Here is a 6,214-nt window from a genome sequence, read left to right on the forward strand (position 1 = left end):
CAGCAATCTTCCGGGGCTTGGCACGCTTTCCAAGAATAATCGCAAAACAGAGGTTAATTGAGGCATCCCGGTGGATTTCCGCGCAAGGCAGCCCAAACATACATCATTCATCAGAGTCAAGGCAGTCCCTGGCTTGCATGCCAATTTATAGCTTTCCTAGATTAATTTGTAAATTAATTAGGATTTTTATATTTATTCGGGACTGTAATTATTTATTTGGGACTGTATATTTATTCGGACCCTCTGCGCGAGAGCAATGTTGTAATAAGTGTGCGTGTGTGTGATGTATGTCTTCCAACCCCACGTCTTTCTCCCTTTTATTTACCAGCTTATAATGGTTAGATTAGGGCATGTTTCAATTAGCATACAGTATGACAGTATGTTTGCATCATTCATCTGTTTTGCATGCACCGGGCTCGGCGCATCATACTAACTGCACTTGTATTTCAATTTCAAAGTTGAATACTTGTTAGCTGTTGCATCTCATATGCCATGTTTAGAATAGCCAAGCCTGCTATAGTTGCATTTTTGCATGTGTTGCATTAAGCATTTCTGTATAATTAGGATCATGCATGGATTTCTAATTAGCTTTTGTTTTGGCTTAGAGTACTCGGTAAGTTTTATGCTTTAGCATCCTTGCATGCATGTGAGTGACTGCCATGAATAGCATGCTTACCATGAGGCTATATGCTTATGTGATATAACTGCCTGAATGCCTGTGGGTGAAGGTTGGGTTATTTGAATTGGAACAATTCATTAGTTGTGAGTTTTAAGCCCACTAGATAGTGACAAAATCATGTTTTCTAAAGCCCACCTGAAGGTGGCAAATCCACGTCTTAGCCTACTTGCGGGTAGCACCATCAAACCATTTTCAAACAAACAAACATGAAATGTTTTGTTCCAATTCAGGCGATCCAGTCTATACTTGTATGCTGTGCGTATCACATAGTAAATCTAGGCTAATAACCGGAATAAGAACGCATAATATTTTCAAAAATAGATATCATGGTTAGTAGAGACCGATCTTTGATCGGGCGAGCGGGGGTGCTTACAAAGTGACCTTTCCCAATCGTACCCAAGTTCCCGAGCCGAGGCAACTTTGGTGATGACGGACACGTGGCCTTAGGCAAACGAGTCAGGGTTTCCTAAATTTCCCCAAAATAAAATATTTAGGTGGCGACTCTGTATCTGGCAAAAAAGTCCATGTTTGGCACTTCTTTCAAATTCTGTTTTTCTCAAAACGATTTGCCGGATTTGGACTCTTTGGTTCAGATTTAGAACCGTGACAATTTGAGGGTCCTGAACTGTAGTGAGCCCAATATCGAACGGAACGGGGGACTCGTTCCTCCCCGGGGTGTTCGGGGACGTCTACAGCCGTACTCTATATTGATGAAATTGTTAGACTGCATGGAGTGCCTGTGTCGATTGTTTCTGACAGGGATTCGAAGTTTACATTGAGATTTTGGCAAAGCTTACAAACTGCATTGGATACTGAACTAAGACTGAGTAGTGCCTATCATCCTCAAACGGATGGCCAGTCAGAAAGGACCATCCAGACTCTGGAGGACCTACTGAGAATGTGTGTCCTTGATTTTTAGGGAAACTGGGAAAGCCATTTGCCTTTAGCTGAATTCGCCTACAACAACAGCTATCATTCCAGTATTGGCATGGCGCCTTTCGAGGCATTGTATGGCAGAAAATGTAGATCTCCGATTTGCTGGGCACAAGTTAGAGATGGGCCTTTGCTTGGGCCCGAGATTATATATGAAACAACCGAGAAAGTAAAACTAATACAACAGAGACTGAAAACTGCACAGAGCAGACATAAAAGTTATGCTGATGTCAGAAGACGGGATAGAGAATATGAAGTGGGTGATCACGTGTTTGTAAAAGTGACACCGATGAAAGGCCAAACTCGTTTTGGAGTCAAAGGCAAGTTAGCGCCGAGATATGTCGGACCGTATGAGATTATTGAGAAAATTAATCCGGTGGCGTATCAAGTTGCGCTTCCTCCTGAAATGGAGCATATGCACAACGTCTTCCACATTTCTATGTTGAGGGATTACCTCCGGGATCCTTTCCATGTAATAGAACCGACTCGTGTAGTGCTGAGTGACAACTACACTTACGAGGAACGGCCTATACAGATTGTAAACAGACGGATCAAGAAGCTGAGAAACAAAGAGATTCCGTTAGTGAAAGTTGACTGGCAAAACCACGGTGGCGTGTATGTCACTTGGGAAAGGGAAGATGACATGACTAAAAGATATCCTGAACTGTTTCCACTGAATCCTGCTTTCTTCCAAAATGAAGGTAACTCGAGTTTAGAGGACTAAACTCTTTTTAAGGAGGGGAGACTGTAACAACCCTCGTCACTGTTTACCGAATAACCACTGATTACCGTTAAACTGAACTGATTATGACTGATAAGTGAACTGGATAAACTACTGAACTGACTGACTGAAATTGAAACTGAATTGACTGAGTATACCTGTTTAATTATAATTCTATCTGTTTGGTTATTTGATTATCTGTTCATGTTTTTATGTTTAAACTGCTAATTGACGGCCTTATCGGCAGTCGAACCGGAAATCGTTTGGTGTTTTATGATCATCGTAATTTATGTGATTTTATGGCATATTTATCTAAAAACTGATTAGGTATGATTAAATTAGATTAAAATGAATTAAATTGCATAGTTGGCCTTATTTACCACCTTGCCCTTGGTGGGCCACTACCTAGGACATATTGAAGCTTCATTACACCTAAACACAACATTTGCTCAGCCATTAGAGAGACAAACCGACTGAGAAAGAAAGAGTTAGGAGATTGAATTGTTCTTGAGGGTTTTGCTTGGAAGCTTGAAGAATTGTAGAAGAGATTGCAAATTTGAGCTCCCTTCTTGGACTACAAGACTTAGGTATGAGAATTTAACCTTCTATTAATGTATTTGAACTTGTTCATGCTTAGTTCTTGAGCCTCTAGTGATTTGAGCCTTGAATTGGTCCATGTATGTTGAATTGGAGCCTAGTTCATGCATGCATGCCTTTATTTTGAACTCTTGAAGTTGTCTTTCATAAAATTGTACATGCATGCTCATATTTTTATAAAAGACCATGAACTCATCATGTTTTTGAAAGATTTGGCTCCCTAGAGCATGAAATTGAAGCTTTGAATTGGTTTGAATTCATGCATGTTTGCATGTTTTTCATATTTATGGAAATTGGTTTGAATTGGATTTATTTGAAACACCATTGGGCTTTGATTTTACAAATTGAGTTTTGAATCATGTTAAAGTATGAGTTTTGATGTGTTTTCTGGAAAATTGGCCCAAGGGGATCGAAATTTTTGGTTTAAAACTTGGTTTTGAGCTTGAGGTTCAAATCTGGAATTTCCAGAATTTGGACTTACGCTCGAGCGGAGTGACTGGCGCTCGAGCGTGGAAATCGTGCTCCCAACATTTTGTTCTGTTTTGAAGCCTGCTCGAGCGGAAGAATTGACGCTCGAGCGGGACATTGTGTCTCATGCTCGAGCGGGTGTCGAGCGCCCAATTGAGCGTGATTTTCGCCTATCCAGCACTTTTGACTTTTTTACAGAACGCTCGAGCGGGTAAGTCTACGCTCGAGCGGAAACCTTTGTGTGCATGTCCGCTCGGGCGGAGTAACCTACGCTCGAGCGTGACCCTTGTTTTTCTGAAAATTCTGAAAATGCTTTTTCAAGTGCATCTTTACATCCTCATCTCATCCTAGGCATTATTAGGCCTAGTTTAAGGCATCTTAACGAGGATATAGATGCACAACACACCGAGGCAAATTAGGGGTTAAATTATTATCTCTTCCGATTGTGTAGCTTAGTGTGTGTTTAATCTGTTAACTGTGTAGGATTGGCTTTCTGAGGAGACGCTCTAGCCTTACTGTAGCCCAGAACTTTGTGAGTAACATCTGTGTAAAGATATGTTCAAAATGATTATCTTCTGAACAATTGAACTGTACTGTTTCTGAACTGATACTGTTAATTGAATGAATGTATGTCCTAAATTCTGAACTGTATTGTGGCATCCTTAGCACCTACTGTTTATTGTTACTGTTACGGAGATCACTGTCGGTTCCCTCGTTGGAACCACTACTGTTACTGGTTGATGGCCATCATTTACTGCTTGGTCTTTTAAGACCTACTGTTTACTGTACTGTTATGCTAATGGATGTACCACATATGACTGTACTGACTGAACGACTGAAATACTGATTTAATGGACTGTTTTTATTACTGTAAGGACATTCATTCTTAACCCCTTTACGCATTGTGTTATTCACTGGGCTTTAGCTCACTGCTCATATATATATGTAGGTGTACAGGCACCAAACCGCAGCTAGAAGCGTCGGGGTAAACTCCAGTTTTGTCGAGCCAACCTACGTGCCTCAATGCGAGGTTCCGAGCCTGTCAAGTTACGGCTTAGGGGTGTTTTTAATTTCCCCGTCTGTCTCTGTATCTGATTTGTACGACTGTATAGATTGTACTGTACTGAATGATTGTATATATGTATATACTGTTTTGTCTGACTGTGCATATTTGAATGAGAAGTCCTTTTTGCATACAGACTGTCACAGCTCATTGGACGTTGTTTATTTACTGTATTGGCTTCCGCCAGCCCCTGTACTCTATATTACTGTATTACTGTTAAGAAGGCCTTCGGTAATCTCGGATTACTGGCCGGTTACGGTGCTAAACCCATAGGGGCTGGTTTGGGTCATGACATCTTGTTTCTGAATGATGGTTCCAGGAAGTTCACTTATTTATGTGATATAACTTAAAACCAAAGACATGCAAACTCAGGTACGTGGCAATGAACACATGCTTATTTCTTGTGTTTTCTCATATATAGCCTTCCCACCCGGTAACACAAATAAGTCAGCATACATAGAGAATGATAGAAAGGTAAGGAAAGATTAAAAGATTGCCAAAGAAACAGAATTCACAAAAGAAAATTGGTGTTTTGAGGGATGCCTTTAGTTTTCAATGGTGAGTAACTTGTCAACCAAAATGAAACAATTATATTCAATCAAACTTTTTTACAAGCACTTGGAGTGCATCTTACAAACCCAGATTTCAACCTAAATACTAATTACATCATACAACCCGAAATTCACACCAACTCTATTCAATGAGTCATTTTTACAAGCACTTGTAATAAATCTTACAACCCATATTTCAAAACAAATATTTGTTATTATTTGTTACCAAAATCAAGGTAACAATAAATCCGAAAAAAACCCGCAAAACACATAATCATCATCGCCCTCTACTTCGTCTTCCAAACCGCCCTCTTCATCGCCATCGATCTCACTATTTTATGCCCCAAAACCCCCAAATTCTGGCTAAGCTCTGCCACAATCAACAATCTCACCACCACTTTACCCTTATTCGAAATCTGATTTGTCGCCATTTACGCCCTGAAGAACTCGAATCACGGCCCCTTCAAGTTCTATGACACCTATATTACATTATCGTATAAGGGAAAACGAATCGAAGAGAGTCGAATCCGTGAATTGAGAGCTAATGCTTTGTCGATGAAAGATGTGAGCTTGAAGTTGAATGCATTTCTTATTGTTCTTCATCTGAGTCTATTTTGAATTTGGGTTTGGATATTGGTTTAGGTTAGTGAGTAAACAAATGTTTGAGAGGAAGAAGAAGGGCAAAAAAAAAAAAAAACCTCAAAAACGACGTCGTTTTGGAGTATTGCAGGAGACACTGCAAGAAACAATGGCACAGGATCCGGACTCAAGTTGTCGCATCACTCTCTCTACTTTTCTGCATATCTTTTCGTAAAAAGTCAAAAATTACTAAAATAGCCTATCGCCAAACCAAGCTTCATTTAATATCGATTTGATGATACGGTTGGAACACCGTTTAACCAATTTTTTTTTATCAAATTTAAATTTGATGAAACATTTGATGAGAGATTAGAGATGGCCTTAACTCAATGAACATATTTTGATGCATGAGCCTTAAAAATTATCAAAATAATTAATAGCCCAAATACAATAACCAAGAACATTTTTAAATCTTTATTTATTTTTATATTAAATTTAAATTTGATAAAATAAAGTATTCAAATTTCATTCAATAAGGTTTAAAGGAAGAATCATTTTTTTCATCAAATTAAAAATTTATATAATCAGAATTTGATAAAAATCAAATTAAAAAAAATATGAAG

Source organism: Camellia sinensis, chromosome 2 (assembly GCF_055761805.1).
Source record: "Camellia sinensis isolate YWXY chromosome 2, ASM5576180v1, whole genome shotgun sequence".
Classification (NCBI taxonomy): domain Eukaryota; kingdom Viridiplantae; phylum Streptophyta; class Magnoliopsida; order Ericales; family Theaceae; genus Camellia; species Camellia sinensis.